The sequence below is a fragment of the Equus quagga genome, chromosome 12 (assembly GCF_021613505.1).
Source record: "Equus quagga isolate Etosha38 chromosome 12, UCLA_HA_Equagga_1.0, whole genome shotgun sequence".
Taxonomy (NCBI): Eukaryota; Metazoa; Chordata; class Mammalia; order Perissodactyla; family Equidae; genus Equus; species Equus quagga.
This window is the reverse complement of record NC_060278.1, coordinates 60524655-60538821: the sequence shown is the minus strand read 5'-3', so window position 1 is coordinate 60538821 and position 14167 is coordinate 60524655. Positions and strand designations below refer to the sequence as shown.

General features: G+C 57.7%; 1 long non-coding RNA gene across 1 annotated transcript; it reads right to left on the bottom strand.

The window, feature by feature from the left end:
• Positions 1-23: 23 nt before the first annotated feature.
• LOC124248462 (uncharacterized) lies at positions 24-12413 on the bottom strand. Its single transcript, XR_006891047.1, has 6 exons — positions 9914-12413; positions 6426-6558; positions 5505-5822; positions 1019-1097; positions 479-748; positions 24-121 (listed from the first exon to the last, which is right to left on the bottom strand). It is a non-coding gene; the product is annotated as an uncharacterized LOC124248462 (long non-coding RNA).
• Between the last annotated feature and the right edge of the window lie 1754 nt (positions 12414-14167).

The following is a 14167-nucleotide window of genomic DNA, read 5'->3' as shown; positions in this document are numbered from 1 at the left end:
GCAGGCCCAGTGGCACAGTGGTTAAGTGCGCACGTTCCGCTTCTCCGCAGCCTGGGGTTTGCCGGTTCGGATCCCGGGGGGGACATGGCACCGCTTGGCAAGCCGTGATGTGGCAGGCGTCCTAGATATAAAGTAGAGGAAGATGGGCACGGATGTTAGCTCAGGGCCAGTCTTCCTCAGCAAAAAGAGGAGGATTGGCAGCAGATGTTAGCTCAGGGCTAATCTTCCTCAAAAAAAAAAAAAAAAAAGAGTTTGTTCCCGCTTTTCTAAGGGCTGCTTACTGTCCAGGATCGCCTCTAACTGCCCCATGCTGCCTGGACTGACCTGCCCAGCCAAATCCAGCTGCCTCGCCCCCTCTGGGGGTGGGACCGAATGGGCTTTGGAATTGAGGGGTTCAGCAAAGCCCCAAAAGAGTGCTCAGAACTTCTCCCAGCTTGGAAAGCCCCAGAGTGAGGGAGACGCAGCCAGAGGAACTTACGTGTCAAATCCAGAAGGCTCCCAGGAGGGATGGAGTGGAGGGGCCTCGCTCAGCCCACTGCGCCATCAGGGCGCCGTCCCAGCCAGTCCGGGCTGCTGTAACAGAATGCCATAGACTGGGGGACTTCTAAGCAGAAATTTACTTCTCCGGTTCTGGAAGCTGGGAAGTCCAAGATCCAGGTGCTGACAGATGGGCTTCCTGGTTCACAGCTGGCCATCTTCTCACTGTGTCCTCATATGGCAGAAGGGACGAGGGAACCCCCTGGAGTCTCTATAAGGGCACTAATCTCACTCACGAGGGCTCCAGCCTCATGGCCCAGCAGCCTCCCAAAGGCCCTGCCTCCTGACACCATGACAGTGGGGATTAAGTTTCAACACGTGAATTGTAGAGGACATAAATATCCAGTCTACAGCATTTTGCCCCTGGCCGCCCAAATTCATGTCCTTTTCCCACGCAAAATACATTCATTCCATCCCAATAGCCCCCAAAGGTCTTAACTCGTTTCCTCATCAACTTTAAAGTCTGAGCCCAAAGTCTCACCTCAATGGCGTCTACGTCACACATGGGTGAGACTCAAAGAAGAATTCGTCCTGAGCCCAATTCCTCTCCAGCTGTGAACCTGTGAGAAACACATGTGGTGAGTTTCCAAAATACAACGGTGGGACGCGCATAGGACGGACATTCCCATTCTGAGAGAGAGAAATAGGGAAGAAGGAAGGAGTGACAGGCCCCAAGGAAGTCCCAAGCCTGATGGGACAAATTCCATTAGACTGTAAGGCTGGAGAATCATCCTCTGTCTTCTGGACCTGCTGGGGCGGCGATGTTGCCCCCTGAGGCCCAGTGGGGTGCTGCCTGTGCCCCGGCTCTCTGCCAGGGCCCCACCCCTGTAGCAGCTCTGGCTGCGCCATCCTTAGAAACCTGGGTGGGGGGAGCCATGACCCCCACCCCCAGCCCTTGGACTCTGGGCGGGTGATGGGAGTGGCAGCTCTAAATCTCTGAATCACCTTCCAGGTCATTCTTCCATTGTCTCAAGGAACAGCCCTTGGCTTCCGTCCAGATGGCTGACCCACACTGATCTCCTTTTTCAAAGGTCGCTTGGCCACACCCTTAATGGTCTCACTTTTTTGCAACGTGGACAGGCTGAGCATTTTCCAAATCTTTCAGGTCTGCTTCCTTTTTGCTTAACAATTCCATCTTCAGGTCATTTCTTCCTGCCTGCCTTTCACAGTGCACAGTTGGGAGGAGCAGAGCTGTGCCTCCAACACTCTGCTCAGAGACCTCCTCAGCCAAACATGCACGTCTGTTGTGCACAAATCTCACCGTGCACAAAACACGACGGAGCCCAGTTCTTTGCTGCCTTATAACAAGCAGCACCTTTTGTCCAGCTTCCAATAATGTGCTCCTCCTTTCTGCCATCAGAGTGGCCTTTGTTGTCTGTATTTCTGCCAACCTTCTGCTCAGGATTCCTCAGGTCTTCTCTGGGACCACCGACGCTTTCTCTCCAGCTCTCCTCTCTTAATCTTTCTCACCAGAATCCCCTTTAAATGTCTGTTCACAGCAGTGGGGTTTTTTCAAGCAGACATTTTAAAACTCTCTGAGGGGCTGGCCCCGTGGCCGAGCGGTTAAGTTCGTGTGCTCCGCTGCAGGCGGCCCAGTGTTTCGTTGGTTCGAATCCTGGGCGTGGACATGGCGCTGCTCATCAAACCACGCTGAGGCGGAGTCCCACATGCCACAGCTAGAGGGACCCACAACGAAGAAGATACAACTATGTACCAGGGGGCTTTGGGGAGAAAAAGGAAAAAATAAAATCTTAAAAAAAACCCCAAAACTCTCCGAGCTTCTCCTCATTACCCAGTTCCAAAGCCACTTCCACATTTTTAGGTGTGTGTCCCGGCGGCAACCCCACTTCTCGGTACCAATTTCTGTCTTAGTCAGTTCCGGCTCCTATAGCAAAATACCGTCAGTTGGGCAGCTTATAAACAACAGAAATTTATTTCTCATAGTTCTAGAGCCTGGGGGTCCAAGATCAAGGTGCTGGCTGACGCAGTGTCTGGCGAGAGCTCACTCCTGGTTCACAGACGGCCGTCTTCTCGCTGTCCTCACACGGCGGAAGGGCCCAGGGAGCTCTCTGGGGTCTCCTTCATGAGGGCACTAATCCCACTCACGAGGGATCTGCCCTCATGATGTAATTACTCACCAAAGACCCCCACCTCCTAATGCCATCAATATATGAATTTGGGGGGGCACAAACACTTAGTCATGTGGCAGGCCCCCACAGCCAAGTCCATGGAGGGCTGAACTCTTTGTAAATGAGCTCATCTGAGGGGTACCGTGTCCCTCATCTTAGGGACGCCAGTCTGATGTTTTCGGGCTGGGCTTCTCTGTCCACACGGTGAATTTACAAAACAGTAAGCAGATGCTTTGACAACAATAAGCGTCTCTTGCATATTGTCCAGATGACCAGTTCCAACAGTGGCCTTGGCAGATCCCAGCTCCTTGACTCCGGGAATAGGACCTAAATATGTGAAAGACCAATGGACGGTGCAGAACAATGAATAGGGAAGTGCAAGGTGACAGGTCGAAGAGCTGTAGCAGTTCAGAGAAGAATGTCACTGACCGCCTGGGGGCGGGGGTGGGGGTGGGGGGCCTCTGGCTGTGAGTTCCCCAGGTCCGGCCAGGTCTCCTCTTGATAACTTCTCTAGGTCCAGCCCAGGATGTGGCCAACCGGAAGTTCTCCAGGAATGGTTTGCACGCGGAGGAAGATGGATGGATGGATGTCTGGATGGCTCCACTAACAGTTGGGTCATCCTCCTGCTCTGGGAGGGGCCCAGGATGAGAGAGCCTTTGGGGCCCAAAACTGGGGACAGGCTGCCCTCTGCTGGCTGCTCGGGCGGGCCTCTGGCAGCCATCACAGAGCCATCCGCCCGGACCCTCGGACACTAGCTGTCAAGCTCCGGGACCACCCGTTCTCCAGAGCAGCCCCACGGTGGGGAGGGGGCTGGACGCACCTCCTGCGAGTGAAACCGGGTAACGGCAGAGGGCGGTCAGCCAGAGGCGGCTGGGCGGAAGCACCCTCTGGGCGGTGCAGGGCGGGGAGGGGCGGGCGGGCTCCGAGAGAAGGGAGGGGCACCCAGGGGCGGTGGTTTTCTTCGGGGAAGGAGGGGCCCCGCGTATGCTGGCGTGCGCTGCTCCAGGAGACGGCAGGTGGCGCTGTGGGGTCGGGGCAAAGGCAGGCGCCCCTTTCCGCGCATCGCGCGCTCTCCTCCGGTACCCCGCGACCCCCTCCGGTACCCCGCACCCCCCTCGTGTACCCCGCGCCCCCTTCCAATACCTCGTATCCGCCTGCGGTACCCTGCGCCCTCTTCCCATACGCTGCACCCTCCTCGGGTACCCCGCGCCCTCCTTCGGGACCCCACGCCCCCCTGCGGTACCCGGCGCCCTCCTCTCATACCCCACAGCCTCCTTCTGTACCCCTCACCCCCCTTCTGTATCCTGCACCTTCCTCCTCACCCCATGGGCCCTCAGGACCCTTAATTCCTGCTCCCCGGGTAATAGCTTCTCCTCGGAGGATTTGAGGCTATAGGGGCCTGCCGTGCAGCAAACTGTGAGTTTGACCCCAAGGAAGCAGGGAGCAAGGGTCTTTGTTTCAGGCAAGTATTTCTTTTCCCTTTTCTCTGATCTCTGAGCCAGGCATCCAGGGCGCCTCAGGAGACCCCACGGGCCGGGAGCCAGGCCCCACTGTGGGAGCCGCAGGTGCTGGTCTACTGGGGTGTGATGCCAAGGGCTACCCTGGTGATGGGAGGCAGGCCCAGCCCCCAGTTCTGGAAGCTTCCCTCCTCCGAGGGCCCTTGCAACCTGTTTGGCTCTTCTGAGGATGGAGAGAGACCAGAAGGAACCAGACTGGATGGCGAGGATGGGGATGAGAGAATATGGAGGGTAGAGCCGCCATCAGGTGTGGGGGATCCCTGAACAGGACACTTGGGAGGGGCAGAAACCCAGTGAGACCAGGTGAGGGAGGTGGTGGTGAATGGGGCAAGATGAGGAACCCTCAGACCAACTCCTGGGCAATTCCCACCCCCCACTCCCACTGTTGCCTCCTCCCCTCGCTGTGTCTCCACCCCCCTCCCCCTCCCTACCCCCGTTATGAGAATCACTGGGGTGGCTTTTAAAATGGGTTCTCAGCTCCACCCTGAAACATTCTGATTCAATCGGCCTGGTGGGGCCTGGGAATCTGTATTTGAAAAGCCTGTTGGGTGATTCTGATGCTCAAGCTGAGCCAGGCTTGAGGACCTCAGGACCAGTCCAGCCCCCCAGCCAGTGCCACCTCCACCCTCCAGCCCACTGCCCTCCCGACAGGGCAACGGCCCCGCAGCGGCGTGAACTCAGCACCCCATTCATCCACTGCTGCCTCTGAGCCGTTCTCAAGAGTGGAGAGCACTTCCTGGAACTTCCTGGTTCTGTCCCCTGGAGTCACCCCAACCAGGGGCAACGCCTCCCCTGCGTGACAGTGCTTCAGAGGCTTGAAGACAGCCACCCGGCCGCCCGCATCGGCTCCTTCCCAGGACAGATGTGCACTGGCCCCTCCGTGCTTCCTGACTGAGCACAGGGGAGCCCCGGGAGGCCACCGCATCAGTCGAGAAAGAAAAACACAGCCTGTGTTGGGGGCTGCCCGGGGGCCGCAGAAGCAGATGGGGGACTTGCGGTGGGTCAGTGGCACCAAGCAGAAGCAGCTGCCTCTGAGAAAGCCCCTCGCCCTGCCTGGGAATCCCTGCACCCCAGCCTCCCTCATGCACCCTGCGCACCTGCTGTGTGCCACGGGGCCTATCGAAGACCTTAAGCATAGTAAGGAATTTAACCCTCACACCAAGCCCATGAGCAGGTGCTGTCATTGTAGCCATGTACAAATGGCCAAGCTGAAGCCAAGAATTACAGGACAATTGAGGGACTGGCTCCAGGTCGAAGAATGGTGGAGCAGGCTGCAAACGCGGGCAGCCGGGGGCGGGTCCCATTGCCCGCACAGCCGTACCTGACTCTCTTCTCCAGAAGACACTGCCGTGCTCCAGGAGGAAGCAGGAGCGTCTAGAACAGTGTGTTAGGACCACAGCGATAGCTGGCACGTGTTGAGCAAGTACGGTGTGCTGGCCTGGTCTCGATGTTCCTTGTTTGATTCCTATGTCAGCACTGCGATTGGTTACCTGATCTCTTTATCACAGAGGAGGAAGCTGAGGCTTGGTGAATTTCTCAGTGACTTATTCAAAGCCACTGGCAAGTGGCGGAGCCAGGACTGGAACCAGCTGTGTGACTTTGGGCTTAGCCTCCTCCCCTCTGGGTGTCAACCGCTCATCTGTGACATGAGGACATTGGCCTAAATTAATTCTAGAGAAACGCTTCTCAGGCTGTATTGTGTGCAGGAGTCTCCCGGGAATCTCATTAAAATGCAGATTCCAGTTCCTGGTGGGGCCTGGGACCTGGTGTTTCTCACGAGCTCCCATGGGAAGGCGGTGCTGATGCTGCGAGCCTGGGGCCACACGTGAGCGGCCAGGCTCCAGGGGACTTGCCCAACTCTGATGTTCTGAGTTTATGGGCCTAGGAGGACTCGCCCCAAAGGCCATGAAAATTCAGGAAGCAGGTTCTTGTGAATAAAGCCCTTCGTGGGCACTTTCCGTGCCTGGACAAGCCCCGGGTGCCTTTTCTGAAGCACCTCCCCCTGAGCCTTCTACATTTCCACTCTGTTGACCTCACCCTGACTCTTCCAGAGGGCTCAAGGGCTTGGTCCTGGGCCAAAGGGGGTTGCTTCTCCCTGTGGAAGGGGTGGAGGCTGGTCCCTGGACACCCTGCCTCATGGCCCTGCCTCCTGGGGACACCCACCAGTCCCATGGCAGCCACACCCCTAGTGCCCTAGGGCTGTTTACAGACAGTCCCCCCTTCTGGGCACGTGGTAAATTACCTTTCTCCTCCTCCTTGGAGTTAGGCGTGGCCGTGTGGCTTGCTCTGGCCTCTAAGTTGAGATGAGAAGTGATTTGTGTGGCTCGTGGGCGGAACGCTTTAGGGGCCCCGTGAAGGCATCACGTCCTTCTTCCCTGTCACAGAGAGGTTGGAAGTATGCGTCAAGACGCAGCCTCTCTGAGGCCGCCCCGGTGGTGTCGTGGTTAAGTTCCCACGCTCCACTTCGGTGCCTGGGGTTCGAAAGTTCACATCCCGGGCGTGGACCTACACACGGCTCATCAAGCCACGCTGTGTCAGCGTCCCACATACAAAACAGAGGAAGATTGGCACAGATGTTAGCTCAGCAACTATCTTCCTCACCAAAGAGGGGGAAAAAAAGGAGGAAGCCTGTGAGTCAGCTTTGTGAGTACCGCATGAACAGAACCTCTGCTGCCAGCCTCGATGGATGTGTGCGAGGAGAGGATGCCCTTTGCTGGGGTGACCTTCGGGGTCTGGGGGAGTTTGCTGGTGCAGCATAAGCTAGCCCACCCTGACTAATACACATGCCAACGTCAGCCGTGACGGGAGGATGTCACCTTAGGTAGGCTGTGTCCAGTGCTGGGGGACCGCGACTCTGCACAGCCAGGATCGTGGCCTGTCAAAGAACTATGCTCACCTCTGGGATCCTCTTCAGTGGGAGGGGGCTCCCTCAGGATGCGAGCGCCTCCTCCCTCCACTATTCCTTAGTCCTCGTTAAAGAGGACAGTTATCTCTCCGAGGGGCCAGAACGTGGCTCCCAGAGCGCTGAGGTCACACCTCCCAGGGTGGACTCTGCTGCTCCTCTGCCTGACTCTCCGTGTGGGTCACATTCAGGAATATGACGTGACCTTTCCTCCCCTCCCTCGGCCCCTCCACACCCCTCCGCCTCGAGCCATTTGTTCATATCTTCCTGACCCCAGTCCCAGGCCGCACACCTCACAGCCTCTCTGCCCATGTTGACAATGGCCCCGCACAGGAACTTCTCAGTGATCTGAGTAACACTCATGAAAACGCACCATCCTTCTCTAGGAAACACTGGAAAATCAAAGCCAAACAGGAAAAAAAAAATCCTCCATAGTCCCCTCAGCTGGGAGGAAGGGCCGCCCACACTGCCTTTCCCTCTGTTCTTTTTCCCTCCGCGCATCCCCCCCACCGTGCGTAATTTCAGCAAGATGCTGTGAACGGTTCCTCTTTAGGAGGAGAGGGAAGAGCCACCCACTGACACAGAAAATGTCACAGCTGGAGCGACTTATGGATCCTCCAACCCACACCGCCCGTTGCCGTGGGATGCTGTGGTATAGGATTCTGGGGGCAAACGTGTGTAAGATAAAGACGAGAGTCTGGCAAGACCCACGCCAGGCTGAGTGCTTGTGGTCTCTTGGGGTTGGGGGAGCCGGAAGGGTAGGGAAAAGATACCTTCACGTTTTCAATCTTTTATGCATTCAAATACTAGTTTCACTTAAAACATGTTATTATCGTTAAAAGAAAAGAAAAAGAAAGGTACGAAACAGAAAAGCAATCCATGTGTCCAGGTCTGCACAACTGTCACGGGCAGGTGGGTCAAGGCTGCTAGTTCCCTTCTGATGTCCTTGCCTCTCGGCCCGGTGTCCCTGAGGATGAGGGTCATTCCAGGGCAGCCCCTTTCTCCGACAACGTGGGCCCTCAGACGCCAGGATGACACAGGAAAAGGGAAAATTCCGCAGGCCCCAACCTGAACCCGGGCCCGTGAGTCCGGTCTCTGCCAGACCCCGGGCGGATCAGATGCCTTCAAGCCCAGACTCGGCCCGGCAGAGACGGGGCAGCGGGCGCCCGCAAGCCGAAAGGGATGCCGGTGAATCAGGAAAGTTATGGGGCTGGAAAGTGATTAAAGGGCTGGGCGTGGGCGGGGATTTCCACTGAGAGAGCCAGGCCCGGGAGCAAGCCCGGGCGGGCGGGCCAGCCGGTTGAGGTCTGTCGCAAGGGTGCGCATAAAACCCAAAAGCCTTAGAGACTTGAAACCTTGATCGTTTTTTTCTTCTGTTTCCCTTTAGGAAAACTGAGATCCAAGGAAGCCCAGAGCCCCAGAACAAAGGCTCTCCATCAAAGGGCTGCGGGCAGGTCAGGAGAAGTCTGGGAGAGGTCAGCAGGAGGTGCGTCTCCCAGGGAGAGGAGGGAGGGTGGCCTGTGGACCGAGGCTGCAGAAGCCCAGAAGGGTGGGGGAGCCGGGTGTGAGCAGACCCATGTCCTGCCCATTCTGGGTGAGGAGGAGCTCCCTGACCCCTGAATCCGGGACGTGGAGCAGGTCAAGGAGGGAGTGGCCATGCCCTTCTTGTCTCAAGAAGGGGAGGCCACCCGTGTAGATGCTCCTTGGCCCCCACAACCTGGCCAGGCTTTCTCGCACATCTCATCCGAACTCGACAGGCTTCAGTCCGTGGACCAGGAAACAGGTCCAGGAGGGGAAGTGACTCGTCCAAGGTGTCACGGAGCCCTGTCTCCTGGCTGGTGCTCCTTCCTCTACCGCAGAGGCTCCTCAGAACCCCCTGGAGGGCTTGTTAATATAGACCACTGGGCCCCAAATCCAGTCTTGGAAGGTCTGGGGTGGAGCCTGGAATCTGTATTTCAAATCTGGGTGGTGCTGAGGCTGCCGCTACACTTTGAGAACCACACCGCCCCAGACCCTGGCTATGTAAAGTGTGCTCCATGGACCAGCAGCATTGCTGTCCCACAGAAGCTTCTAGAAGTGCAGAATGTCAGGTCCCACCCCAGGCCGACTGAATGAGAATCTGCATTCACCAGATCCCCCCGGGGATCTGCTTGCACATGACAGTCTGAGGAGCACCGTCTATACCGCCCTGCCTCTCCCAACTGGGAGTCAGATCCCAGCAGCCCAGTTCTAGCAGCCGGGGGATAGAACCCAAACAATGGGGGGGACGGGCTGTTCCTACCGTGGATTGCCTCACACACCGTATTCCGCTTGCCATGCAGAAATATTTCCCCACAGAGCAACATATGGCGGGCATCTCTCCCTGTTTGTTATTTTTAACCGCTCCACTGTACAGACGTTTGTGAGTTGTGATTTTTAAGGGAAGCAATGCATGCACATGGTGAGAAAACAATAAATAAAAATCAGGCAGCACAGAATAAGGAACAACGAAAAAGCAGAATGCTCTGTCTTCTGCCCCCGGTCTTCCCCAGAGGAGCTTGACCATTTAGATTTAGGGGGAAACTGAGCAGATAGAACAGAGGTCCCCATGCCTCCTCCCCCACCCAAAGTTTCCCGTTACTAGCAGCTTGCATTAGGGTGGCGCGTTTATTACAACTAATGAGCCGACACTGATATTCTTAATGTTAATGAAAGTGTACGTTAAGATCCCTCTGGGCGCCGTTCAGCTCTGTGGGCTCTGACAGCCGCGTCGCGCTGTGTGTCCAGCATCACAGGGTTACAGAATCGGCCCACCGCCCTGAAGACCCCTGTGTGGTGCTCGTCGTTACCGTAAATACAGCTCTTAGACCCTCTGCATCCCTTAGACGCGCCATCGTTTCCACCTCCCCGTCTTTGTCAGTCGCGCTGCCATTTCTTTCACTCCTTTGGCCTCTAGTTCCTGAGTCCTGCTGTGCACGGGCCGCATTCCAGGTGCTGAGCCCGGGAGGGGAACAGAGAACTCCCCCGCAGAGCCTCCAGGCACTCCCCCGCAGAGCCTCCAGGCGGAGGAGGAGACAGAGGGAAATCAGCACAAGAGAGAGCTGCAGACGCTGACGTGGGCCCGAGAGACAGTCGAGCAGGGAAGGGGGTACGGTGTGTGTCTCTGCGTGAGTGTGACTGTGTCTGTGTGTATCTGTGTGACTGTATCTGAGTGTGACGTGTGTGTCTATATGTGTGTATCTGTGAGTGTGAGTGTGTCTGCACGTGTGTGTGCACCTGTGGAGCGAGGGTTGCAGTCTTAAGCAGAGCGGTGGGGGAAGAGATCCCTGAGAATGTGGCATCGGAACAACAAGCGAAGTGAGGCGAGGACACGAGCCAGTGATGCTCTGCGGGGAGGTCCAGGCAGAGGGCACAGCAGGTGCAAAGGCCCTGAGGAAGCAAGGAGAGTGGACAGGCAGTGAGGGAAGGAAGGCCTCGCAGGACCACAGGCTGCCTCCCTGACTGGGGCTTTCCTTAGAGAGATGGGAAGGCTCTGGGGCTGGAAGCCAAGGAGTGACACCATCTTATTTCCGTTTTAAAATTATTACATTCTATTTGGTAAGTAAGGTGACATCCAATGCCTTTTCTATAGATTGAGTCTAGCAATTAATGACCGCTAAACAAGTTTATAATAAGATTGAGTAAATATTGTAGCAAACAGAAGACAGTCCTTTTCGTCTCTGTCCCTTTTCTCGCCTATCCCCCTCATTCCCATCCTTCCTTGAGCACAGTCCTGCGTAGCCGCCCAGTGTGGGTCCAGGGCTCCCTCCTCCCCCAGGGTGGCTCAGAGCTGGCGAGAGCGTTCCCATCCCAGCCCACTGGTTCCAGGGCCAGTTTGTATCTAGCCCGTTCCAGCCGGACTCTCTCAGGGCGGGTGGAGCGGGGCAGCTGCAGCTGCGTCCTTGGGCGGTGGAGGGTACCCCGCAGGGAGGGAGCAGCACTGCCCCCTGCGCCCGGCTCCCGAATGCTTCCTGGTCCTCCCGAGGGCCCGGGTCCTCCAAGCTGGGCCGAGCCTCTCCCAGATGGAGCTACCAGGCCAGACGCCAATCCTGGGGCAAGGTTTAGAGTGAGTCACCTCCCCTCGTCCCAGGCGGTCATGAGACGGGAGGAGAGGTTCCCAGTTTCCGAGGACCCACGCAGGCCACTGGGGAGACGTGGCGCTGGGACCCCGATGTTTAATTGATGAAGACCCTTCCTGCTGAACTTCTTCCTGTGGCCTCCTCTGGACCCACTCACTCCTGCCGCCCAATGTTCCTGTCTTTTTTCGTCCTTTCTTCTGTGTCCAAAAGCCTGGCACCCCTCTACCCAGTAAGCTGAAGAGGAAAGTGTGGGTGGCTGGGTCATGTCTAAAAGGAACCGTGTGTGCTCAGATAATTATGCAGAGGTGGTGTGGGATCATCAAAAGGTCCTAGGTCTTCTTTGCTCCCACGCGTTCTCATCCCAGCTTGGCCGTGTGTGAAGCTGTGTGACTTCATCTAGGTTGCTTGACCTCTCTGATCTCATTTTCCTCATCAGTAAAATGAGCACAAGAATAATACTACCTATCTGTCATGAGAATCAAAAAGGTGAGAAGTCTCCCTAAACGTTAAAAGCCCGTACACAGTCAGTTAACCTGGAACTGGAGAGAGCATCGATGAGACCCGGGCCCAGCACAGGGAGAGGAGGACATGAGAGATAAAACAGTCAGGAGCAGCGGCTGGTCTAGAGCTCTGCGTCCTCAGTGACAGAACTCCGGATCAGGGCAGGACTATGTCAGGCTGGTGCATCCGGAGACTCTGGTGGAGGATTGGGGTGGGGGCTGGAGAGAGGAGCCTTGGAGGGCACGGCTGGCAGACAGGCGGAGAGCTTGGGGGTCCCTAAGGCAGGGCTGCGGGCTTCTCGAGCTCCCTCCGCCTGGCCCTAGGCCGCAGCAGACACCTGTTTGAGCTGCTTCTCTTCTCTCGTGGTGCCGTCCGCTGCCTCTCTAGGAGGGCGTCTCGGGTGATGATGTGATGACAGAGTCAGCTGCCCATGTGTGCAGGTGCTCCTGCGGCGGCACGGGGCTCAAGAGCTGTGCGTGCAAACCGACAGCGCCCTCCCCACCTCCTGACACGGGTGCTGCCAGGATGGCCCTCCTCCCTCCACTGGATGGAGCTCCCCCCACACTGGACAGAGCTCAGGTGCCTGTTAGGCTCTGCAGCGGTGGGCGAGGAGATGGAAAGCTGGGGTGTGGGCACAGAGAGTCAATATTACACATCAAAAATTATGCCCGGGGGCCGCCCCGTGGCCGAGTGGTTGAGTTCACGCGCTCTACTTCGGCGGCCCAGGGTTTCACCGGTTCGGGTCCTGGGTGCGGACATGGCACCACTCATCAAGCCATGCTGAGGCGGCGTCCCACATGCCACAACCAGAAGGACCCACAACTAAAATATACAACTATGTCCTGGGGGGCTTCAGGGAGAAGAAAAAAAAGATTGGCAACAGATGTTAGCTCAGGTGCCAATCTTTAAAAAAAAGTTATTCCCATAATCATCTATTGCTAGTATGTCAATGAACAGGCCTGGGGGAGCTGACCAAGGCGGGGCACATGAGGACCGGGAGAGCCGTGGTCCAGCGCCTGGCCTGGTCTTGCCCCCGTCTTCCCCCAAAGGCGAGAGAAGTGGGGGAGGGGAGGAATGCCATTTACTGAGTCTCAGCGTTGCCAGGCTCTGTGCTGGGTCTTTCCCGGATGTCATCTACCTTGCTCGTCACACCTCTGTGAGATGAGAGCGGATTCACGGTCCCCTCTGACAGATAGGAACTGGAAGGAGGACGAGGAGGTGGGCAGGACACAGCGACCGTGGGGCAAGAGCCGAGGTTTGGACCCCGCTCTGCAAAGCTCATAAGACTCACGGAAAAGGGAGGGAAGCAGCCCTCACCCTCCCCACCCCCCCAGCCCAGGATGCAGGGGGAGAAGTCCTTCCCTTAGGAGGGGAGAGGAGCAGCAGGCCTGGGGCCGACTCCACCCGATGTGGCCCGTCCACGCGGGTGAGGATGGGCCCCTCCAAGTGTGTGCACTGAAGAGGACTCCAGGCATGACATCCTCAGGTCCCCGTGGGGCCCCTCCTCCACCACAGGGAGGACCAGTGACCTCAGGCTCCTCTCTCCTTGGTTCCTTAGCACTGGACTCTATCTACACGGCTCCCCTGGGGGAGTAGGGCGGGTGGGTGGTCCCAGCAGAGACAGCCGTGGGCAGCCTCTCCTGGGCCCGGCATGGAGAGATGTGCCCAGGTCGGAGGAACTCAACACAGGCTCGATTCCCTTTCCCTCCAAACACCAGGATCTTCCTCATTTTTCTTAAAAAAAATTTTTTTTAAGATTGGCACCTGAGCTAACAACTGTTGCCAATCTTCTTTCTTTTTTCCTGCATCTTTTTCTCCCCAAATCCCCCCAGTACATAGTTGTACATTTTTAGTTGTGGGTCCTTCTAGTTGTGGCATGTGGGACGCCGCCTCAACATGGCCTAATGGGCGGTGCCATGTCCCCGCCCAGGATCCGAACCCTGGGCCGGCGAAGCGGAGAGCACGAACTTAACCACTCGGCCACGGGGCGGGCCCCTCATTTTTCCGATTGCTCCATGCCAAGGGGGAGCTGGCCACCTAGGAGAGGGGGCAGAGGCTGGGGGGCCAGGACTCCCGGGCCTGGGAAGCATCCAGCAGCTGTCTGACGCCCACATGCAAGTCCCAACCGGTGCCACGGCGCAGCCCGCTGCCGCGCAGGCCCTCCCGATCCCCCTCCCGCCCCAAGCAGCGCCCCCTCCCTTTTCGTCCCCGCTCTCTCCTCCAGGTGCGAGGCCTAGACGAGCTCTGGTTCCCAGAAGCGGCAGGCTGCTGGGTGAGCAGCGCCCCCTCGGTCCCAGCCCTCCCCTGCCTGGGCGGGGGCGCGGCGCCGAGAGGAGGGGAGGCGGGGAGAGGAGGGGAGAGGAGGGGCGGGAGGGCGCGGAGGGGCGGGCGGGCCGGGGCGGGGATGCGCGGCGGGCGGCGCAGGAGGCGGGCGCGGAACGTGTAAGGGCCTGTCCCGCGAGCGGCCGCCCAGCGCGCAGACGG